Here is a 24,898-nt window from a genome sequence, read left to right on the forward strand (position 1 = left end):
GAGGTGGGGACAACTTCGGTGTGGGCTCCATTCTTCGATATAAGGATTTTTTGTAGTGAGGCCCCAGCCCAGGGCCAGGGGCCCCTGGGCACATCCTTTTTCCATTTTCCCTGGGAAAGAAAACTCAGCAGTCCAGGTTCCTGATGTCAGTTGGTAGGGCTCCCTTGGGTCTATCAGGGCAGCACAAGTTTGAGGTGGGGACAACTTCGGTGTGGGGTCCATCCTTCGATATAAGGATTTTTTGCAGTCAGGGCCAGGGGCCCCTGGGCACATCCTTTTTCCATTTTCCCTGGGAAAGAAAACTCAGCAGTCCAGGTTCCTGATGTCAGTTTGTAGAGCTCCCTTGGGTCTATCAGGGTAGCACAAGTTTGAGGTGGGGACATCTTCGGTGTGGGCTCCATCCTTCGATATAAGGATTTTTTGAAGTGAGGCCCCAGCCCAGAGCCAGGGGCCCCTGGGCACATCCTTTTTCCATTTTCCCTGGGAAAGAAAACTCAGCAGTCCAGGTTCCTGATGTCAGTTTGTAGGGCTCCCTTGGGTCTATCAGGGCAGCACAAGTTTGAGGTGGGGACAACTTCAGTGTGGGGTCCATCCTTCGATATAAGGATTTTTTGCAGTCAGGGCCAGGGGCCCCTGGGCACAATCTTTGGCCATTTTACCTGGGAAAGAAAACTCAGCAGTCCAGGTTCCTGATGTCAGTTTGTAGGGCTCCCTTGGGTGTATCAGGGCAGCACAAGTTTGAGGTGGGGACAAATTCGGTGTGGGGTCCATCCTTCGATATAAGCTTTTTTTGCAGTCAGGGCCAGTGGCCCCTGGGCACACCCTTTTTCCATTTTCCCTGGGAAAGAAAACTCAGCAGTCCAGGTTCCTGTTGTCAGTTTGTAGGGCTCCCTTGGGTCTATCAGGGCAGCACAAGTTTGAGGTGGGGACATCTTTGGTGTGGGGTCCATCCTTCGATATAAGGATTCTTTGCAGAGAGCCCCAGCCCAGGGCCAGGGGACACTGGGCACATCCTTTTTCCATTTTCCCTGGGAAAGAAAACTCAGCAGTCCAGGTTCCTGATGTCAGTTTGTAGCGCTCCCTTGGGTCTATCAGGGCAGCACAAGTTTGAGGTGGGGACAACTTCGGTGTGGGGTCCATCCTTCGATATAAGGATATTTTGCAGTCAGGGCCAGGGGCCCCGGGGCACATCCTTTTTCCATTTTCCCTGGGAAAGAAAACTCAGCAGTCCAGGTTCCTGATGTCAGTTTGTAGGGTTCCCTTGGGTCTAACAGGGCAGCACAAGTTTGAGGTGGGGACAACTTCGGTGTGGGGTCCATCCTTCGATATAAGGATTTTTTGCAGTCAGGGCCAGGGGCCCCTAGGCACATCCTTTTTCCATTTTCCCTGGGAAAGAAAACTCAGCAGTCCAGGTTCCTGATGTCAGTTTGTAGGGCTCCCTTAGGTCTATCAGGGCAGCACAAGTTTGAGGTGGAGACAACTTTGGTGTGGGGTCCATCCTTCGATATAAGGATTTTTTGCAGTCAGGGCCAGGGGCCCCTGGGCACAACCTTTGGCCATTTTCCCTGGGAAAGAAAACTCAGCAGTCCAGGTTCCTGATGTCAGTTTGTAGGGCTCCCTTTGGTGTATCAGGGCAGCACAAGTTTGAGGTGGGGACATCTTCGGTGTGGGGTCCATACTTCGATATAAGGATTTTTTGCAGTCAGGGCTAGGAGCCCCTGGGCACATCCTTTTTCCATTTTCCCTGGGAAAGAAAACTCAGCAGTCCAGGTTCCTGATGTCAGTTTGTAGGGCTCCCTTGGGTCTATCAGGGCAGCACAAGTTTGAGGTGGGGACAACTTCGGTGTGGGGTCCATCCTTCGATATAAGGATTCTTTGCAGTCAGGGCCAGGGGCCCCTGGGCACATCCTTTTTCCATTTTCCCTGGGAAAGAAAACTCAGCAGTCCAGGTTCCTGATGTCAGTTTGTAGGGCTCCCTTGGGTCTATCAGGGCAGCACAAGTTTGAGGTGGGGACAACTTCGGTGTGGGGTCCATCCTTCGATATAAGGATTTTTTGTAGTGAGGCCCCAGCCCAGGGCCAGAGGCCCCTGGGCACATCCTTTTTCCATTTTCCCTGGGAAAGAAAACTCAGCAGTCCAGGTTCCTGATGTCAGTTTGTAGGGCTCCCTTGGGCCTATCAGGGCAGCACAAGTTTGAGGTGGGGACAACTTCGGTGTGGGGTCCATCCTTCGATATAAGGATTTTTTGCAGTCAGGGCCAGGGGCCCCTGGGCACATCCTTTTTCCATTTTCCCTGGGAAAGAAAACTCAGCAGTCCAGGTTCCTGATGTCAGTTTGTAGAGCTCCCTTGGGTCTATCAGGGCAGCACAAGTTTGAGGTGGGGACAACTTCGGTGTGGGCTCCATCCTTCGATATAAGGATTTTTTGCAGTCAGGGCCAGGGGCCCAGGGCCAGGGGCCCCTGGGCACATCCTTTTTCCATTTTCCCTGGGAAAGAAAACTCAGCAGTCCAGGTTCCTGATGTCAGTTTGTAGGGCTCCCTTGGGTCTATCAGGGCAGCACAAGTTTGAGGTGGGGACAACTTCAGTGTGGGGTCCATCCTTCGATATAAGGATTTTTTGCAGTCAGGGCCAGGGGCCCCTGGGCACAACCTTTGGCCATTTTACCTGGGAAAGAAAACAAAGCAGTCCAGGTTCCTGATGTCAGTTTGTAGAGCTCCCTTGGGTCTATCAGGGCAGCACAAGTTTGAGGTGGGGACAACTTCGGTGTGGGCTCCATCCTTCGATATAAGGATTTTTTGCAGTCAGGGCCAGGGGCCCCTGGGCACATCCTTTTTCCATTTTCCCTGGGAAAGAAAACTCAGCAGTCCAGGTTCCTGATGTCAGTTTGTAGGGCTCCCTTGGGTCTATCAGGGCAGCACAAGTTTGAGGTGGAGACAATTTCGGTGTGGGGTCCATCCTTCGATATAAGGATTTTTTGTAGTGAGGCCCCAGCCCAGGGCCAGGGGCCCCTGGGCACATCCTTTTTCCATTTTCCCTGGGAAAGAAAACTCAGCAGTCCAGGTTCCTGATGTCAGTTTGTAGGGCTCCCTTAGGTCTATTAGGGCAGCACAAGTTTGAGGTGGGGACAACTTCAGTGTGGGGTCCATCCTTCGATATAAGGATTTTTTGCAGTCAGGGCCAGGGGCCCCTGGGCACATCCTTTTTCCATTTTCCCTGGGAAAGAAAACTCAGCAGTCCAGGTTCCTGATGTCAGTTTGTAGGGCTCCCTTGGGTCTATCAGGGCAGCACAAATTTTAGAAGCGGAACACTTCGCTGTGGGGTCCATCCTTCGATATAAGGATTTTTTGCAGTGAGTCCCCAGCCCAGGGCCAGGGGCCCCAGGGCACATCCGTTTTCCATATTCCCTGGGAAAGAAAACTCAGCAGTCCAGGTTCCTGATGTCAGTTTGTAGGGCTCCCTTGGGTGTATCAGGGCAGCAGAGGTTTGAGGTGGGGACAACTTCGGTGTGGGGACCATCCTTCGATATAAGGATTTTTTGCAGTCAGGGCTAGGGGCCCCTGGGCACAACCTTTGGCCATTTTCCCTGGGAAAGAAAACTCAGCAGTCCAGGTTCCTGATGTCAGTTTGTAGGGCTCCCTTGGGTCTATCAGGGCAGCACAAGTTTGAGGTGGGGACAAATTCGGTGTGGGGTCCATCCTTCGATAGAAGGATTTTTTGCAGTCGGGGCCAGGGGCCCCTGGGCACATCCTTTTTCCATTTTCCCTGGGAAAGAAAACTCAGCAGTCCAGGTTCCTGATGTCAGTTTGTAGGGCTCCCTTGGGTCTATCAGGGCAGCACAAGTTTGAGGTGGGGACAACTTCGGTGTGGGCTCCATTCTTCGATATAAGGATTTTTTGTAGTGAGGCCCCAGCCCAGGGCCAGGGGCCCCTGGGCACATCCTTTTTCCATTTTCCCTGGGAAAGAAAACTCAGCAGTCCAGGTTCCTGATGTCAGTTGGTAGGGCTCCCTTGGGTCTATCAGGGCAGCACAAGTTTGAGGTGGGGACAACTTCGGTGTGGGCTCCATCCTTCGATATAAGGATTTTTTGAAGTGAGGCCCCAGCCCAGGGCCAGGGGCCCCTGGGCACATCCTTTTTCCATTATCCCTGGGAAAGAAAACTCAGCAGTCCAGGTTCCTGATGTCAGTTTGTAGGGCTCCCTTGGGTCTATCAGGGCAGCACAAGTTTGAGGTGGGGACAACTTCAGTGTGGGGTCCATCCTTCGATATAAGGATTTTTTGCAGTCAGGGCCAGGGGCCCCTGGGCACAATCTTTGGCCATTTTACCTGGGAAAGAAAACTCAGCAGTCCAGGTTCCTGATGTCAGTTTGTAGGGCTCCCTTGGGTGTATCAGGGCAGCAGAGGTTTGAGGTGGGGACAACTTCGGTGTGGGGACCATCCTTCGATATAAGGATTTTTTGCAGTCAGGGCTAGGGGCCCCTGGGCACAACCTTTGGCCATTTTCCCTGGGAAAGAAAACTCAGCAGTCCAGGTTCCTGATGTCAGTTTGTAGGGCTCCCTTGGGTCTATCAGAGCAGCACAAGTTTGAGGTGGGGACAAATTTGGTGTGGGGTCCATCCTTCGATATAAGGATTTTTTGCAGTCGGGGCCAGGGGCCCCTGGGCACATCCTTTTTCCATTTTCCCTGGGAAAGAAAACTCAGCAGTCCAGGTTCCTGATGTCAGTTTGTAGGGCTCCCTTGGGTCTATCAGGGCAGCACAAGTTTGAGGTGGGGACAACTTCGGTGTGGGGTCCATCCTTCGATATAAGGATTTTTTGCAGTCAGGGCCAGGGGCCCCTGGGCACAACCTTTGGCCATTTTACCTGGGAAAGAAAACAAAGCAGTCCAGGTTCCTGATGTCAGTTTGTAGGGCTCCCTTGGGTCTATCAGGGCAGCACAAGTTTGAGGTGGAGACAATTTCGGTGTGGGGTCCATCCTTCGATATAAGGATTTTTTGAAGTGAGGCCCCAGCCCAGGGCCAGGGGCCCCTGGGCACATCCTTTTTCCATTTTCCCTGGGAAAGAAAACTCAGCAGTCCAGGTTCCTGATGTCAGTTTGTAGGGCTCCCTTGGGTCTATCAGGGCAGCACAAGTTTGAGGTGGGGACAACTTCGGTGTGGGGTCCATCCTTCGATATAAGGATTTTTTGCAGTCAGGGCCAGGGGCCCAGGGCCAGGGGCCCCTGGGCACATCCTTTTTCCATTTTCCCTGGGAAAGAAAACTCAGCAGTCCAGGTTCCTGATGTCAGTTTGTAGGGCTCCCTTGGGTCTATCAGGGCAGCACAAGTTTGAGGTGGGGACAACTTCGGTGTGGGGTCCATCCTTCGATATAAGGATATTTTGCAGTCAGGGCCAGGGGCCCCTGGGCACATCCTTTTTCCATTTTCCCTGGGAAAGAAAACTCAGCAGTCCAGGTTCCTGATGTCAGTTTGTAGGGCTCCCTTGGGTCTATCAGGGCAGCACAAGTTTGAGGTGGGGACATCTTTGGTGTGGGGTCCATCCTTCGATATAAGGATTCTTTGCAGAGAGGCCCAGCCCAGGGCCAGGGGACACTGGGCACATCCTTTTTCCATTTTCCCTGGGAAAGAAAACTCAGCAGTCCAGGTTCCTGATGTCAGTTTGTAGGGCTCCCTTGGGTCTATCAGGGCAGCACAAGTTTGAGGTGGGGACAACTTTGGTGTGGGGTCCATCCTTCGATATAAGGATTTTTTGCAGTCAGGGCCAGGGGCCCAGGGCCAGGGGCCCCTGGGCACATCCTTTTTCCATTTTCCCTGGGAAAGAAAACTCAGCAGTCCAGGTTCCTGATGTCAGTTTGTAGGGCTCCCTTGGGTCTATCAGGGCAGCACAAGTTTGAGGTGGGGACAACTTCGGTGTGGGGTCCATCCTTCGATATAAGGATATTTTGCAGTCAGGGCCAGGGGACCCTGGGCACATCCTTTTTCCATTTTCCCTGGGAAAGAAAACTCAGCAGTCCAGGTTCCTGATGTCACTTTGTAGGGCTACCTTGGGTCTCTCAGGGCAGCACAAGTTTGAGGTGGAGACAACTTCGGTGTGGGGTCCATCCTTCGATATAAGGATTTTTTGTAGTGAGGCCCAGCCCAGGGCCAGGGGCCCCTGGGCACATCCTTTTTCCATTTTCCCTGGGAAAGAAAACTCAGCAGTCCAGGTTCCTGATGTCAGTTTGTAGGGTTCCCTTGGGTCTAACAGGGCAGCACAAGTTTGAGGTGGGGACAACATCGGTGTGGGGTCCATCCTTCAATATAAGGATTTTTTGCAGTCAGGGCCAGGGGCCCCTGGGCACATCCTTTTTCCATTTTCCCTGGGAAAGAAAACTCAGCAGTCCAGGTTCCTGATGTCAGTTTGTAGGGCAACCTTAGGTCTATTAGGGCAGCACAAATTTGAGGTGGGGAAAACTTCAGTGTGGAGTCCATCCTTCGATATAAGGATTTTTTGCAGTCAGGGCCAGGGGCCCCTGGGCACATCCTTTTTCCATTTTCCCTGGGAAAGAAAACTCAGCAGTCCAGGTTCCTGATGTCACTTTGTAGGGCTACCTTGGGTCTATCAGGGCAGCACAAGTTTGAGGTGGAGACAACTTCGGTGTGGGCTCCATCCTTCGATATAAGGATTTTTTGTAGTGAGGCCCCAGCCCAGGGCCAGGGGCCCCTGGGCACATCCTTTTTCCATTTTCCCTGGGAAAGAAAACTCAGCAGTCCAGGTTCCTGATGTCAGTTTGTAGGGCTCCCTTAGGTCTATTAGGGCAGCACAAGTTTGAGGTGGGGACAACTTCAGTGTGGGGTCCATCCTTCGATATAAGGATTTTTTGCAGTCAGGGCCAGGGGCCCCTGGGCACATCCTTTTTCCATTTTCCCTGGGAAAGAAAACTCAGCAGTCCAGGTTCCTGATGTCAGTTTGTAGGGCTCCCTTGGGTCTATCAGGGCAGCACAAATTTTAGAAGCGGAACACTTCGCTGTGGGGTCCATCCTTCGATATAAGGATTTTTTGCAGTGAGTCCCCAGCCCAGGGCCAGGGGCCCCTGGGCACATCCGTTTTCCATTTTCCCTGGGAAAGAAAACTCAGCAGTCCAGGTTCCTGATGTCAGTTTGTAGGGCTCCCTTGGGTGTATCAGGGCAGCAGAGGTTTGAGGTGGGGACAACTTCGGTGTGGGGACCATCCTTCGATATAAGGATTTTTTGCAGTCAGGGCTAGGGGCCCCTGGGCACAACCTTTGGCCATTTTCCCTGGGAAAGAAAACTCAGCAGTCCAGGTTCCTGATGTCAGTTTGTAGGGCTCCCTTGGGTCTATCAGGGCAGCACAAGTTTGAGGTGGGGACAAATTCGGTGTGGGGTCCATCCTTCGATAGAAGGATTTTTTGCAGTCGGGGCCAGGGGCCCCTGGGCACATCCTTTTTCCATTTTCCCTGGGAAAGAAAACTCAGCAGTCCAGGTTCCTGATGTCAGTTTGTAGGGCTCCCTTGGGTCTATCAGGGCAGCACAAGTTTGAGGTGGGGACAACTTCGGTGTGGGCTCCATTCTTCGATATAAGGATTTTTTGTAGTGAGGCCCCAGCCCAGGGCCAGGGGCCCCTGGGCACATCCTTTTTCCATTTTCCCTGGGAAAGAAAACTCAGCAGTCCAGGTTCCTGATGTCAGTTGGTAGGGCTCCCTTGGGTCTATCAGGGCAGCACAAGTTTGAGGTGGGGACAACTTCGGTGTGGGGTCCATCCTTCGATATAAGGATTTTTTGCAGTCAGGGCCAGGGGCCCCTGGGCACATCCTTTTTCCATTTTCCCTGGGAAAGAAAACTCAGCAGTCCAGGTTCCTGATGTCAGTTTGTAGAGCTCCCTTGGGTCTATCAGGGTAGCACAAGTTTGAGGTGGGGACATCTTCGGTGTGGGCTCCATCCTTCGATATAAGGATTTTTTGAAGTGAGGCCCCAGCCCAGAGCCAGGGGCCCCTGGGCACATCCTTTTTCCATTTTCCCTGGGAAAGAAAACTCAGCAGTCCAGGTTCCTGATGTCAGTTTGTAGGGCTCCCTTGGGTCTATCAGGGCAGCACAAGTTTGAGGTGGGGACAACTTCAGTGTGGGGTCCATCCTTCGATATAAGGATTTTTTGCAGTCAGGGCCAGGGGCCCCTGGGCACAATCTTTGGCCATTTTACCTGGGAAAGAAAACTCAGCAGTCCAGGTTCCTGATGTCAGTTTGTAGGGCTCCCTTGGGTGTATCAGGGCAGCACAAGTTTGAGGTGGGGACAAATTCGGTGTGGGGTCCATCCTTCGATATAAGCTTTTTTTGCAGTCAGGGCCAGTGGCCCCTGGGCACACCCTTTTTCCATTTTCCCTGGGAAAGAAAACTCAGCAGTCCAGGTTCCTGTTGTCAGTTTGTAGGGCTCCCTTGGGTCTATCAGGGCAGCACAAGTTTGAGGTGGGGACATCTTTGGTGTGGGGTCCATCCTTCGATATAAGGATTCTTTGCAGAGAGCCCCAGCCCAGGGCCAGGGGACACTGGGCACATCCTTTTTCCATTTTCCCTGGGAAAGAAAACTCAGCAGTCCAGGTTCCTGATGTCAGTTTGTAGCGCTCCCTTGGGTCTATCAGGGCAGCACAAGTTTGAGGTGGGGACAACTTCGGTGTGGGGTCCATCCTTCGATATAAGGATATTTTGCAGTCAGGGCCAGGGGCCCCGGGGCACATCCTTTTTCCATTTTCCCTGGGAAAGAAAACTCAGCAGTCCAGGTTCCTGATGTCAGTTTGTAGGGTTCCCTTGGGTCTAACAGGGCAGCACAAGTTTGAGGTGGGGACAACTTCGGTGTGGGGTCCATCCTTCGATATAAGGATTTTTTGCAGTCAGGGCCAGGGGCCCCTAGGCACATCCTTTTTCCATTTTCCCTGGGAAAGAAAACTCAGCAGTCCAGGTTCCTGATGTCAGTTTGTAGGGCTCCCTTAGGTCTATCAGGGCAGCACAAGTTTGAGGTGGAGACAACTTTGGTGTGGGGTCCATCCTTCGATATAAGGATTTTTTGCAGTCAGGGCCAGGGGCCCCTGGGCACAACCTTTGGCCATTTTCCCTGGGAAAGAAAACTCAGCAGTCCAGGTTCCTGATGTCAGTTTGTAGGGCTCCCTTTGGTGTATCAGGGCAGCACAAGTTTGAGGTGGGGACATCTTCGGTGTGGGGTCCATACTTCGATATAAGGATTTTTTGCAGTCAGGGCTAGGAGCCCCTGGGCACATCCTTTTTCCATTTTCCCTGGGAAAGAAAACTCAGCAGTCCAGGTTCCTGATGTCAGTTTGTAGGGCTCCCTTGGGTCTATCAGGGCAGCACAAGTTTGAGGTGGGGACAACTTCGGTGTGGGGTCCATCCTTCGATATAAGGATTCTTTGCAGTCAGGGCCAGGGGCCCCTGGGCACATCCTTTTTCCATTTTCCCTGGGAAAGAAAACTCAGCAGTCCAGGTTCCTGATGTCAGTTTGTAGGGCTCCCTTGGGTCTATCAGGGCAGCACAAGTTTGAGGTGGGGACAACTTCGGTGTGGGGTCCATCCTTCGATATAAGGATTTTTTGTAGTGAGGCCCCAGCCCAGGGCCAGAGGCCCCTGGGCACATCCTTTTTCCATTTTCCCTGGGAAAGAAAACTCAGCAGTCCAGGTTCCTGATGTCAGTTTGTAGGGCTCCCTTGGGCCTATCAGGGCAGCACAAGTTTGAGGTGGGGACAACTTCGGTGTGGGGTCCATCCTTCGATATAAGGATTTTTTGCAGTCAGGGCCAGGGGCCCCTGGGCACATCCTTTTTCCATTTTCCCTGGGAAAGAAAACTCAGCAGTCCAGGTTCCTGATGTCAGTTTGTAGAGCTCCCTTGGGTCTATCAGGGCAGCACAAGTTTGAGGTGGGGACAACTTCGGTGTGGGCTCCATCCTTCGATATAAGGATTTTTTGCAGTCAGGGCCAGGGGCCCAGGGCCAGGGGCCCCTGGGCACATCCTTTTTCCATTTTCCCTGGGAAAGAAAACTCAGCAGTCCAGGTTCCTGATGTCAGTTTGTAGGGCTCCCTTGGGTCTATCAGGGCAGCACAAGTTTGAGGTGGGGACAACTTCAGTGTGGGGTCCATCCTTCGATATAAGGATTTTTTGCAGTCAGGGCCAGGGGCCCCTGGGCACAACCTTTGGCCATTTTACCTGGGAAAGAAAACAAAGCAGTCCAGGTTCCTGATGTCAGTTTGTAGAGCTCCCTTGGGTCTATCAGGGCAGCACAAGTTTGAGGTGGGGACAACTTCGGTGTGGGCTCCATCCTTCGATATAAGGATTTTTTGCAGTCAGGGCCAGGGGCCCCTGGGCACATCCTTTTTCCATTTTCCCTGGGAAAGAAAACTCAGCAGTCCAGGTTCCTGATGTCAGTTTGTAGGGCTCCCTTGGGTCTATCAGGGCAGCACAAGTTTGAGGTGGGGACAACTTCGGTGTGGGGTCCATCCTTCGATATAAGGATTTTTTGTAGTGAGGCCCCAGCCCAGGGCCAGAGGCCCCTGGGCACATCCTTTTTCCATTTTCCCTGGGAAAGAAAACTCAGCAGTCCAGGTTCCTGATGTCAGTTTGTAGGGCTCCCTTGGGTCTATCAGGGCAGCACAAGTTTGAGGTGGGGACAACTTTGGTGTGGGGTCCATCCTTCGATATAAGGATTTTTTGCAGTCAGGGCCAGGGGCCCCTGGGCACAATCTTTGGCCATTTTACCTGGGAAAGAAAACTCAGCAGTCCAGGTTCCTGATGTCAGTTTGTAGAGCTCCCTTGGGTCTATCAGGGCAGCACAAGTTTGAGGTGGGGACAACTTCGGTGTGGGGTCCATCCTTCGATATAAGGATTTTTTGCAGTCAGGGCCAGGGGCCCAGGGCCAGGGGCCCCTGGGCACATCCTTTTTCCATTTTCCCTGGGAAAGAAAACTCAGCAGTCCAGGTTCCTGATGTCAGTTTGTAGGGCTCCCTTGGGTCTATCAGGGCAGCACAAGTTTGAGGTGGGGACAACTTCAGTGTGGGGTCCATCCTTCGATATAAGGATTTTTTGCAGTCAGGGCCAGGGGCCCCTGGGCACAACCTTTGGCCATTTTACCTGGGAAAGAAAACAAAGCAGTCCAGGTTCCTGATGTCAGTTTGTAGGGCTACCTTGGGTCTATCAGGGCAGCACAAGTTTGAGGTGGAGACAATTTCGGTGTGGGGTCCATCCTTCGATATAAGGATTTTTTGAAGTGAGGCCCCAGCCCAGGGCCAGGGGCCCCTGGGCACATCCTTTTTCCATTTTCCCTGGGAAAGAAAACTCAGCAGTCCAGGTTCCTGATGTCAGTTTGTAGGGCTCCCTTGGGTCTATCAGGGCAGCACAAGTTTGAGGTGGGGACAACTTCGGTGTGGGGTCCATCCTTCGATATAAGGATTTTTTGCAGTCAGGGCCAGGGGCCCAGGGCCAGGGGCCCCTGGGCACATCCTTTTTCCATTTTCCCTGGGAAAGAAAACTCAGCAGTCCAGGTTCCTGATGTCAGTTTGTAGGGCTCCCTTGGGTCTATCAGGGCAGCACAAGTTTGAGGTGGGGACAACTTCGGTGTGGGGTCCATCCTTCGATATAAGGATATTTTGCAGTCAGGGCCAGGGGCCCCTGGGCACATCCTTTTTCCATTTTCCCTGGGAAAGAAAACTCAGCAGTCCAGGTTCCTGATGTCAGTTTGTAGGGCTACCTTGGGTCTATCAGGGCAGCACAAGTTTGAGGTGGAGACAACTTCGGTGTGGGGTCCATCCTTCGATATAAGGATTTTTTGTAGTGAGGCCCAGCCCAGGGCCAGGGGCCCCTGGGCACATCCTTTTTCCATTTTCCCTGGGAAAGAAAACTCAGCAGTCCAGGTTCCTGATGTCAGTTTGTAGGGTTCCCTTGGGTCTAACAGGGCAGCACAAGTTTGAGGTGGGGACAACTTCGGTGTGGGGTCCATCCTTCGATATAAGGATTTTTTGCAGTCAGGGCCAGGGGCCCCTGGGCACATCCTTTTTCCATTTTCCCTGGGAAAGAAAACTCAGCAGTCCAGGTTCCTGATGTCAGTTTGTAGGGTTCCCTTAGGTCTATCAGGGCAGCACAACTTTGAGGTGGGGACAACTTCGGTGTGGGGTCCATCCTTCGATATAAGGATTTTTTGCAGTCAGGGCAAGGGCCCCCTGGGCACATCCTTTTTCCATTTTCCCTGGGAAAGAAAACTCAGCAGTCCAGGTTCCTGATGTCAGTTTGTAGGGCTCCCTTGGGTCTATCAGGGCAGCACAAGTTTGAGGTGGGGACATCTTTGGTGTGGGGTCCATCCTTCGATATAAGGATTCTTTGCAGAGAGGCCCAGCCCAGGGCCAGGGGACACTGGGCACATCCTTTTTCCATTTTCCCTGGGAAAGAAAACTCAGCAGTCCAGGTTCCTGATGTCAGTTTGTAGGGCTCCCTTGGGTCTATCAGGGCAGCACAAGTTTGAGGTGGGGACAACTTTGGTGTGGGGTCCATCCTTCGATATAAGGATTTTTTGCAGTCAGGGCCAGGGGCCCCTGGGCACAATCTTTGGCCATTTTACCTGGGAAAGAAAACTCAGCAGTCCAGGTTCCTGATGTCAGTTTGTAGAGCTCCCTTGGGTCTATCAGGGCAGCACAAGTTTGAGGTGGGGACAACTTCGGTGTGGGGTCCATCCTTCGATATAAGGATTTTTTGCAGTCAGGGCCAGGGGCCCAGGGCCAGGGGCCCCTGGGCACATCCTTTTTCCATTTTCCCTGGGAAAGAAAACTCAGCAGTCCAGGTTCCTGATGTCAGTTTTTAGGGCTCCCTTGGGTCTATCAGGGCAGCACAAGTTTGAGGTGGGGACAACTTCAGTGTGGGGTCCATCCTTCGATATAAGGATTTTTTGCAGTCAGGGCCAGGGGCCCCTGGGCACAACCTTTGGCCATTTTACCTGGGAAAGAAAACAAAGCAGTCCAGGTTCCTGATGTCAGTTTGTAGGGCTACCTTGGGTCTATCAGGGCAGCACAAGTTTGAGGTGGAGACAATTTCGGTGTGGGGTCCATCCTTCGATATAAGGATTTTTTGAAGTGAGGCCCCAGCCCAGGGCCAGGGGCCCCTGGGCACATCCTTTTTCCATTTTCCCTGGGAAAGAAAACTCAGCAGTCCAGGTTCCTGATGTCAGTTTGTAGGGCTCCCTTGGGTCTATCAGGGCAGCACAAGTTTGAGGTGGGGACAACTTCGGTGTGGGGTCCATCCTTCGATATAAGGATTTTTTGCAGTCAGGGCCAGGGGCCCAGGGCCAGGGGCCCCTGGGCACATCCTTTTTCCATTTTCCCTGGGAAAGAAAACTCAGCAGTCCAGGTTCCTGATGTCAGTTTGTAGGGCTCCCTTGGGTCTATCAGGGCAGCACAAGTTTGAGGTGGGGACAACTTCGGTGTGGGGTCCATCCTTCGATATAAGGATATTTTGCAGTCAGGGCCAGGGGCCCCTGGGCACATCCTTTTTCCATTTTCCCTGGGAAAGAAAACTCAGCAGTCCAGGTTCCTGATGTCAGTTTGTAGGGCTACCTTGGGTCTATCAGGGCAGCACAAGTTTGAGGTGGAGACAACTTCGGTGTGGGGTCCATCCTTCGATATAAGGATTTTTTGTAGTGAGGCCCAGCCCAGGGCCAGGGGCCCCTGGGCACATCCTTTTTCCATTTTCCCTGGGAAAGAAAACTCAGCAGTCCAGGTTCCTGATGTCAGTTTGTAGGGTTCCCTTGGGTCTAACAGGGCAGCACAAGTTTGAGGTGGGGACAACTTCGGTGTGGGGTCCATCCTTCGATATAAGGATTTTTTGCAGTCAGGGCCAGGGGCCCCTGGGCACATCCTTTTTCCATTTTCCCTGGGAAAGAAAACTCAGCAGTCCAGGTTCCTGATGTCAGTTTGTAGGGTTCCCTTAGGTCTATCAGGGCAGCACAACTTTGAGGTGGGGACAACTTCGGTGTGGGGTCCATCCTTCGATATAAGGATTTTTTGCAGTCAGGGCAAGGGCCCCCTGGGCACATCCTTTTTCCATTTTCCCTGGGAAAGAAAACTCAGCAGTCCAGGTTCCTGATGTCAGTTTGTAGGGCTCCCTTGGGTCTATCAGGGCAGCACAAGTTTGAGGTGGGGACATCTTTGGTGTGGGGTCCATCCTTCGATATAAGGATTCTTTGCAGAGAGGCCCAGCCCAGGGCCAGGGGACACTGGGCACATCCTTTTTCCATTTTCCCTGGGAAAGAAAACTCAGCAGTCCAGGTTCCTGATGTCAGTTTGTAGGGCTCCCTTGGGTCTATCAGGGCAGCACAAGTTTGAGGTGGGGACAACTTCGGTGTGGGGTCCATCCTTCGATATAAGGATTTTTTGCAGTCAGGGCCAGGGGCCCAGGGCCAGGGGCCCCTGGGCACATCCTTTTTCCATTTTCCCTGGGAAAGAAAACTCAGCAGTCCAGGTTCCTGATGTCAGTTTGTAGGGCTCCCTTGGGTCTATCAGGGCAGCACAAGTTTGAGGTGGGGACAACTTCGGTGTGGGGTCCATCCTTCGATATAAGGATTTTTTGCAGTCAGGGCCAGGGGCCCAGGGCCAGGGGCCCCTGGGCACATCCTTTTTCCATTTTCCCTGGGAAAGAAAACTCAGCAGTCCAGGTTCCTGATGTCAGTTTGTAGGGCTCCCTTGGGTCTATCAGGGCAGCACAAGTTTGAGGTGGGGACAACTTCGGTGTGGGGTCCATCCTTAGATATAAGGATATTTTGCAGTCAGGGCCAGGGGCCCCTGGGCACATCCTTTTTCCATTTTCCCTGGGAAAGAAAACTCAGCAGTCCAGGTTCCTGATGTCACTTTGTAGGGCTACCTTGGGTCTATCAGGGCAGCACAAGTTTGAGGTGGAGACAACTTCGGTGTGGGGTCCATCCTTCGATATAAGGATTTTTTGTAGTGAGGCCCAGCCCAGGGCCAGGGGCCCTTGGGCACATCCTTTTTCCATTTTCCCTGGGAAAGAAAACTCAGCAGTCCAGGTTCCTGATGTCAGTTTGTAGGGTTCCCTTGGGTCTAACAGGGCAGCACAAGTTTGAGGTGGGGACAACATCGGTGTGGGGTCCATCCTTCAATATAAGGATTTTTTGCAGTCAGGGCCAGGGGCCCCTGGGCACATCCTTTTTCCATTTTCCCTGGGAAAGAAAACTCAGCAGTCCAGGTTCCTGATGTCAGTTTGTAGGGCTCCCTTAGGTCTATTAGGGCAGCACAAATTTGAGGTGGGGAAAACTTCAGTGTGGAGTCCATCCTTCGATATAAGGATTTTTTGCAGTCAGGGCCAGGGGCCCCTGGGCACATCCTTTTTCCATTTTCCCTGGGAAAGAAAACTCAGCAGTCCAGGTTCCTGATGTCAGTTTGTAGGGCTCCCTTGGGTCTATCAGGGCAGCACAAGTTTGAGGTGGGGACAACTTCAGTGTGGGGTCCATCCTTCGATATAAGGATTTTTTGCAGTCAGGGCCAGGGGCCCCTGGGCACAACCTTTGGCCATTTTACCTGGGAAAGAAAACTCAGCAGTCCAGGTTCCTGATGTCAGTTTGTAGGGCTCCCTTGGGTCTATCAGGGCAGCACAAGTTTGAGGTGGAGACAATTTCGGTGTGGGGTCCATCCTTCGATATAAGGATTTTTTGTAGTGAGGCCCCAGCCCAGGGCCAGGGGCCCCTGGGCACATCCTTTTTCCATTTTCCCTGGGAAAGAAAACTCAGCAGTCCAGGTTCCTGATGTCAGTTTGTAGGGCTCCCTTAGGTCTATTAGGGCAGCACAAGTTTGAGGTGGGGACAACTTCAGTGTGGGGTCCATCCTTCGATATAAGGATTTTTTGCAGTCAGGGCCAGGGGCCCCTGGGCACATCCTTTTTCCATTTTCCCTGGGAAAGAAAACTCAGCAGTCCAGGTTCCTGATGTCAGTTTGTAGGGCTCCCTTGGGTCTATCAGGGCAGCACAAATTTTAGAAGCGGAACACTTCGCTGTGGGGTCCATCCTTCGATATAAGGATTTTTTGCAGTGAGTCCCCAGCCCAGGGCCAGGGGCCCCAGGGCACATCCGTTTTCCATATTCCCTGGGAAAGAAAACTCAGCAGTCCAGGTTCCTGATGTCAGTTTGTAGGGCTCCCTTGGGTGTGTCAGGGCAGCAGAGGTTTGAGGTGGGGACAACTTCGGTGTGGGGACCATCCTTCGATATAAGGATTTTTTGCAGTCAGGGCTAGGGGCCCCTGGGCACAACCTTTGGCCATTTTCCCTGGGAAAGAAAACTCAGCAGTCCAGGTTCCTGATGTCAGTTTGTAGGGCTCCCTTGGGTCTATCAGGGCAGCACAAGTTTGAGGTGGGGACAAATTCGGTGTGGGGTCCATCCTTCGATAGAAGGATTTTTTGCAGTCGGGGCCAGGGGCCCCTGGGCACATCCTTTTTCCATTTTCCCTGGGAAAGAAAACTCAGCAGTCCAGGTTCCTGATGTCAGTTTGTAGGGCTCCCTTGGGTCTATCAGGGCAGCACAAGTTTGAGGTGGGGACAACTTCGGTGTGGGCTCCATTCTTCGATATAAGGATTTTTTGTAGTGAGGCCCCAGCCCAGGGCCAGGGGCCCCTGGGCACATCCTTTTTCCATTTTCCCTGGGAAAGAAAACTCAGCAGTCCAGGTTCCTGATGTCAGTTGGTAGGGCTCCCTTGGGTCTATCAGGGCAGCACAAGTTTGAGGTGGGGACAACTTCGGTGTGGGCTCCATCCTTCGATATAAGGATTTTTTGAAGTGAGGCCCCAGCCCAGGGCCAGGGGCCCCTGGGCACATCCTTTTTCCATTATCCCTGGGAAAGAAAACTCAGCAGTCCAGGTTCCTGATGTCAGTTTGTAGGGCTCCCTTGGGTCTATCAGGGCAGCACAAGTTTGAGGTGGGGACAACTTCAGTGTGGGGTCCATCCTTCGATATAAGGATTTTTTGCAGTCAGGGCCAGGGGCCCCTGGGCACAATCTTTGGCCATTTTACCTGGGAAAGAAAACTCAGCAGTCCAGGTTCCTGATGTCAGTTTGTAGGGCTCCCTTGGGTCTATCAGGGCAGCACAAGTTTGAGGTGGGGACAACTTCGGTGTGGGCTCCATCCTTCGATATAAGGATGTTTTGCAGTCAGGGCTAGGGGCCCCTGGGCACAACCTTTGGCCATTTTCCCTGGGAAAGAAAACTCAGCAGTCCAGGTTCCTGATGTCAGTTTGTAGGGCTCCCTTGGGTCTATCAGAGCAGCACAAGTTTGAGGTGGGGACAAATTTGGTGTGGGGTCCATCCTTCGATATAAGGATTTTTTGCAGTCGGGGCCAGGGGCCCCTGGGCACATCCTTTTTCCATTTTCCCTGGGAAAGAAAACTCAGCAGTCCAGGTTCCTGATGTCAGTTTGTAGGGCTCCCTTGGGTCTATCAGGGCAGCACAAGTTTGAGGTGGGGACAACTTCGGTGTGGGGTCCATCCTTCGATATAAGGATTTTTTGCAGTCAGGGCCAGGGGCCCCTGGGCACAACCTTTGGCCATTTTACCTGGGAAAGAAAACAAAGCAGTCCAGGTTCCTGATGTCAGTTTGTAGGGCTCCCTTGGGTCTATCAGGGCAGCACAAGTTTGAGGTGGAGACAATTTCGGTGTGGGGTCCATCCTTCGATATAAGGATTTTTTGAAGTGAGGCCCCAGCCCAGGGCCAGGGGCCCCTGGGCACATCCTTTTTCCATTTTCCCTGGGAAAGAAAACTCAGCAGTCCAGGTTCCTGATGTCAGTTTGTAGGGCTCCCTTGGGTCTATCAGGGCAGCACAAGTTTGAGGTGGGGACAACTTCGGTGTGGGGTCCATCCTTCGATATAAGGATTTTTTGCAGTCAGGGCCAGGGGCCCAGGGCCAGGGGCCCCTGGGCACATCCTTTTTCCATTTTCCCTGGGAAAGAAAACTCAGCAGTCCAGGTTCCTGATGTCAGTTTGTAGGGCTCCCTTGGGTCTATCAGGGCAGCACAAGTTTGAGGTGGGGACAACTTCGGTGTGGGGTCCATCCTTCGATATAAGGATATTTTGCAGTCAGGGCCAGGGGCCCCTGGGCACATCCTTTTTCCATTTTCCCTGGGAAAGAAAACTCAGCAGTCCAGGTTCCTGATGTCAGTTTGTAGGGCTCCCTTGGGTCTATCAGGGCAGCACAAGTTTGAGGTGGGGACATCTTTGGTGTGGGGTCCATCCTTCGATATAAGGATTCTTTGCAGAGAGGCCCAGCCCAGGGCCAGGGGACACTGGGCACATCCTTTTTCCATTTTCCCTGGGAAAGAAAACTCAGCAGTCCAGGTTCCTGATGTCAGTTTGTAGGGCTCCCTTGGGTCTATCAGGGCAGCACAAGTTTGAGGTGGGGACAACTTTGGTGTGGGGTCCATCCTTCGATATAAGGATTTTTTGCAGTCAGGGCCAGGGGCCCAGGGCCAGGGGCCCCTGGGCACATCCTTTTTCCATTTTCCCTGGGAAAGAAAACTCAGCAGTCCAGGTTCCTGATGTCAGTTTGTAGGGCTCCCTTGGGTCTATCAGGGCAGCACAAGTTTGAGGTGGGGACAACTTCGGTGTGGGGTCCATCCTTCGATATAAGGATATTTTGCAGTCAGGGCCAGGGGACCCTGGGCACATCCTTTTTCCATTTTCCCTGGGAAAGAAAACTCAGCAGTCCAGGTTCCTGATGTCACTTTGTAGGGCTACCTTGGGTCTCTCAGGGCAGCACAAGTTTGAGGTGGAGACAACTTCGGTGTGGGGTCCATCCTTCGATATAAGGATTTTTTGTAGTGAGGCCCAGCCCAGGGCCAGGGGCCCCTGGGCACATCCTTTTTCCATTTTCCCTGGGAAAGAAAACTCAGCAGTCCAGGTTCCTGATGTCAGTTTGTAGGGTTCCCTTGGGTCTAACAGGGCAGCACAAGTTTGAGGTGGGGACAACATCGGTGTGGGGTCCATCCTTCGATATAAGGATTTTTTGCAGTCAGGGCCAGGGGCCCCTGGGCACATCCTTTTTCCATTTTCCCTGGGAAAGAAAACTCAGCAGTCCAGGTTCCTGATGTCAGTTTGTAGGGCAACCTTAGGTCTATTAGGGCAGCACAAATTTGAGGTGGGGAAAACTTCAGTGTGGAGTCCATCCTTCGATATAAGGATTTTTTGCAGTCAGGGCCAGGGGCCCCTGGGCACATCCTTTTTCCATTTTCCCTGGGAAAGAAAACTCAGCAGTCCAGGTTCCTGATGTCACTTTGTAGGGCTACCTTGGGTCTATCAGGGCAGCACAAGTTTGAGGTGGAGACAACTTCGGTGTGGGGTCCATCCTTCGATATAAGGATTTTTTGTAGTGAGGCCCAGCCCAGGGCCAGGGGCCCCTGGGCACATCCTTTTTCCATTTTCCCTGGGAAAGAAAACTCAGCAGTCCAGGTTCCTGATGTCAGTTTGTAGGGTTCCCTTGGGTCTAACAGGGCAGCACAAGTTTGAGGTGGGGACAACATCGGTGTGGGGTCCATCCTTCAATATAAGGATTTTTTGCAGTCAGGGCCAGGGGCCCCTGGGCACATCCTTTTTCCATTTTCCCTGGGAAAGAAAACTCAGCAGTCCAGGTTCCTGATGTCAGTTTGTAGGGCTCCCTTGGGTCTATCAGGGCAGCACAAGTTTGAGGTGGAGACAATTTCGGTGTGGGGTCCATCCTTCGATATAAGGATTTTTTGTAGTGAGGCCCCAGCCCAGGGCCAGGGGCCCCTGGGCACATCCTTTTTCCATTTTCCCTGGGAAAGAAAACTCAGCAGTCCAGGTTCCTGATGTCAGTTTGTAGGGCTCCCTTAGGTCTATTAGGGCAGCACAAGTTTGAGGTGGGGACAACTTCAGTGTGGGGTCCATCCTTCGATATAAGGATTTTTTGCAGTCAGGGCCAGGGGCCCCTGGGCACATCCTTTTTCCATTTTCCCTGGGAAAGAAAACTCAGCAGTCCAGGTTCCTGATGTCAGTTTGTAGGGCTCCCTTGGGTCTATCAGGGCAGCACAAATTTTAGAAGCGGAACACTTCGCTGTGGGGTCCATCCTTCGATATAAGGATTTTTTGCAGTGAGTCCCCAGCCCAGGGCCAGGGGCCCCTGGGCACATCCGTTTTCCATTTTCCCTGGGAAAGAAAACTCAGCAGTCCAGGTTCCTGATGTCAGTTTGTAGGGCTCCCTTGGGTGTATCAGGGCAGCAGAGGTTTGAGGTGGGGACAACTTCGGTGTGGGGACCATCCTTCGATATAAGGATTTTTTGCAGTCAGGGCTAGGGGCCCCTGGGCACAACCTTTGGCCATTTTCCCTGGGAAAGAAAACTCAGCAGTCCAGGTTCCTGATGTCAGTTTGTAGGGCTCCCTTGGGTCTATCAGGGCAGCACAAGTTTGAGGTGGGGACAAATTCGGTGTGGGGTCCATCCTTCGATAGAAGGATTTTTTGCAGTCGGGGCCAGGGGCCCCTGGGCACATCCTTTTTCCATTTTCCCTGGGAAAGAAAACTCAGCAGTCCAGGTTCCTGATGTCAGTTTGTAGGGCTCCCTTGGGTCTATCAGGGCAGCACAAGTTTGAGGTGGGGACAACTTCGGTGTGGGCTCCATTCTTCGATATAAGGATTTTTTGTAGTGAGGCCCCAGCCCAGGGCCAGGGGCCCCTGGGCACATCCTTTTTCCATTTTCCCTGGGAAAGAAAACTCAGCAGTCCAGGTTCCTGATGTCAGTTGGTAGGGCTCCCTTGGGTCTATCAGGGCAGCACAAGTTTGAGGTGGGGACAACTTCGGTGTGGGGTCCATCCTTCGATATAAGGATTTTTTGCAGTCAGGGCCAGGGGCCCCTGGGCACATCCTTTTTCCATTTTCCCTGGGAAAGAAAACTCAGCAGTCCAGGTTCCTGATGTCAGTTTGTAGAGCTCCCTTGGGTCTATCAGGGTAGCACAAGTTTGAGGTGGGGACATCTTCGGTGTGGGCTCCATCCTTCGATATAAGGATTTTTTGAAGTGAGGCCCCAGCCCAGAGCCAGGGGCCCCTGGGCACATCCTTTTTCCATTTTCCCTGGGAAAGAAAACTCAGCAGTCCAGGTTCCTGATGTCAGTTTGTAGGGCTCCCTTGGGTCTATCAGGGCAGCACAAGTTTGAGGTGGGGACAACTTCAGTGTGGGGTCCATCCTTCGATATAAGGATTTTTTGCAGTCAGGGCCAGGGGCCCCTGGGCACAATCTTTGGCCATTTTACCTGGGAAAGAAAACTCAGCAGTCCAGGTTCCTGATGTCAGTTTGTAGGGCTCCCTTGGGTGTATCAGGGCAGCACAAGTTTGAGGTGGGGACAAATTCGGTGTGGGGTCCATCCTTCGATATAAGCTTTTTTTGCAGTCAGGGCCAGTGGCCCCTGGGCACACCCTTTTTCCATTTTCCCTGGGAAAGAAAACTCAGCAGTCCAGGTTCCTGTTGTCAGTTTGTAGGGCTCCCTTGGGTCTATCAGGGCAGCACAAGTTTGAGGTGGGGACATCTTTGGTGTGGGGTCCATCCTTCGATATAAGGATTCTTTGCAGAGAGCCCCAGCCCAGGGCCAGGGGACACTGGGCACATCCTTTTTCCATTTTCCCTGGGAAAGAAAACTCAGCAGTCCAGGTTCCTGATGTCAGTTTGTAGCGCTCCCTTGGGTCTATCAGGGCAGCACAAGTTTGAGGTGGGGACAACTTCGGTGTGGGGTCCATCCTTCGATATAAGGATATTTTGCAGTCAGGGCCAGGGGCCCCGGGGCACATCCTTTTTCCATTTTCCCTGGGAAAGAAAACTCAGCAGTCCAGGTTCCTGATGTCAGTTTGTAGGGTTCCCTTGGGTCTAACAGGGCAGCACAAGTTTGAGGTGGGGACAACTTCGGTGTGGGGTCCATCCTTCGATATAAGGATTTTTTGCAGTCAGGGCCAGGGGCCCCTGGGCACAACCTTTGGCCATTTTACCTGGGAAAGAAAACTCAGCAGTCCAGGTTCCTGATGTCAGTTTGTAGGGCTCCCTTAGGTCTATCAGGGCAGCACAAGTTTGAGGTGGAGACAACTTTGGTGTGGGGTCCATCCTTCGATATAAGGATTTTTTGCAGTCAGGGCCAGGGGCCCCTGGGCACAACCTTTGGCCATTTTCCCTGGGAAAGAAAACTCAGCAGTCCAGGTTCCTGATGTCAGTTTGTAGGGCTCCCTTTGGTGTATCAGGGCAGCACAAGTTTGAGGTGGGGACATCTTCGGTGTGGGGTCCATACTTCGATATAAGGATTTTTTGCAGTCAGGGCTAGGAGCCCCTGGGCACATCCTTTTTCCATTTTCCCTGGGAAAGAAAACTCAGCAGTCCAGGTTCCTGATGTCAGTTTGTAGGGCTCCCTTGGGTCTATCAGGGCAGCACAAGTTTGAGGTGGGGACAACTTCGGTGTGGGGTCCATCCTTCGATATAAGGATTCTTTGCAGTCAGGGCCAGGGGCCCCTGGGCACATCCTTTTTCCATTTTCCCTGGGAAAGAAAACTCAGCAGTCCAGGTTCCTGATGTCAGTTTGTAGGGCTCCCTTGGGTCTATCAGGGCAGCACAAGTTTGAGGTGGGGACAACTTCGGTGTGGGGTCCATCCTTCGATATAAGGATTTTTTGTAGTGAGGCCCCAGCCCAGGGCCAGAGGCCCCTGGGCACATCCTTTTTCCATTTTCCCTGGGAAAGAAAACTCAGCAGTCCAGGTTCCTGATGTCAGTTTGTAGGGCTCCCTTGGGCCTATCAGGGCAGCACAAGTTTGAGGTGGGGACAACTTCGGTGTGGGGTCCATCCTTCGATATAAGGATTTTTTGCAGTCAGGGCCAGGGGCCCCTGGGCACATCCTTTTTCCATTTTCCCTGGGAAAGAAAACTCAGCAGTCCAGGTTCCTGATGTCAGTTTGTAGAGCTCCCTTGGGTCTATCAGGGCAGCACAAGTTTGAGGTGGGGACAACTTCGGTGTGGGCTCCATCCTTCGATATAAGGATTTTTTGCAGTCAGGGCCAGGGGCCCAGGGCCAGGGGCCCCTGGGCACATCCTTTTTCCATTTTCCCTGGGAAAGAAAACTCAGCAGTCCAGGTTCCTGATGTCAGTTTGTAGGGCTCCCTTGGGTCTATCAGGGCAGCACAAGTTTGAGGTGGGGACAACTTCAGTGTGGGGTCCATCCTTCGATATAAGGATTTTTTGCAGTCAGGGCCAGGGGCCCCTGGGCACAACCTTTGGCCATTTTACCTGGGAAAGAAAACAAAGCAGTCCAGGTTCCTGATGTCAGTTTGTAGGGCTCCCTTGGGTCTATCAGGGCAGCACAAGTTTGAGGTGGGGACAAATTTGGTGTGGGGTCCATCCTTCGATATAAGGATTTTTTGCAGTCGGGGCCAGGGGCCCCTGGGCACATCCTTTTTCCATTTTCCCTGGGAAAGAAAACTCAGCAGTCCAGGTTCCTGATGTCAGTTTGTAGGGCTCCCTTGGGTCTATCAGGGCAGCACAAGTTTGAGGTGGGGACAACTTCGGTGTGGGGTCCATCCTTCGATATAAGGATTTTTTGTAGTGAGGCCCCAGCCCAGGGCCAGAGGCCCCTGGGCACATCCTTTTTCCATTTTCCCTGGGAAAGAAAACTCAGCAGTCCAGGTTCCTGATGTCAGTTTGTAGGGCTCCCTTGGGTCTATCAGGGCAGCACAAGTTTGAGGTGGGGACAACTTTGGTGTGGGGTCCATCCTTCGATATAAGGATTTTTTGCAGTCAGGGCCAGGGGCCCCTGGGCACAATCTTTGGCCATTTTACCTGGGAAAGAAAACTCAGCAGTCCAGGTTCCTGATGTCAGTTTGTAGAGCTCCCTTGGGTCTATCAGGGCAGCACAAGTTTGAGGTGGGGACAACTTCGGTGTGGGGTCCATCCTTCGATATAAGGATTTTTTGCAGTCAGGGCCAGGGGCCCAGGGCCAGGGGCCCCTGGGCACATCCTTTTTCCATTTTCCCTGGGAAAGAAAACTCAGCAGTCCAGGTTCCTGATGTCAGTTTGTAGGGCTCCCTTGGGTCTATCAGGGCAGCACAAGTTTGAGGTGGGGACAACTTCAGTGTGGGGTCCATCCTTCGATATAAGGATTTTTTGCAGTCAGGGCCAGGGGCCCCTGGGCACAACCTTTGGCCATTTTACCTGGGAAAGAAAACAAAGCAGTCCAGGTTCCTGATGTCAGTTTGTAGGGCTACCTTGGGTCTATCAGGGCAGCACAAGTTTGAGGTGGAGACAATTTCGGTGTGGGGTCCATCCTTCGATATAAGGATTTTTTGAAGTGAGGCCCCAGCCCAGGGCCAGGGGCCCCTGGGCACATCCTTTTTCCATTTTCCCTGGGAAAGAAAACTCAGCAGTCCAGGTTCCTGATGTCAGTTTGTAGGGCTCCCTTGGGTCTATCAGGGCAGCACAAGTTTGAGGTGGGGACAACTTCGGTGTGGGGTCCATCCTTCGATATAAGGATTTTTTGCAGTCAGGGCCAGGGGCCCAGGGCCAGGGGCCCCTGGGCACATCCTTTTTCCATTTTCCCTGGGAAAGAAAACTCAGCAGTCCAGGTTCCTGATGTCAGTTTGTAGGGCTCCCTTGGGTCTATCAGGGCAGCACAAGTTTGAGGTGGGGACAACTTCGGTGTGGGGTCCATCCTTCGATATAAGGATATTTTGCAGTCAGGGCCAGGGGCCCCTGGGCACATCCTTTTTCCATTTTCCCTGGGAAAGAAAACTCAGCAGTCCAGGTTCCTGATGTCAGTTTGTAGGGCTACCTTGGGTCTATCAGGGCAGCACAAGTTTGAGGTGGAGACAACTTCGGTGTGGGGTCCATCCTTCGATATAAG

Source organism: Lonchura striata, chromosome 33, assembly GCF_046129695.1.
Source record: "Lonchura striata isolate bLonStr1 chromosome 33, bLonStr1.mat, whole genome shotgun sequence".
Taxonomy (NCBI): domain Eukaryota; kingdom Metazoa; phylum Chordata; class Aves; order Passeriformes; family Estrildidae; genus Lonchura; species Lonchura striata.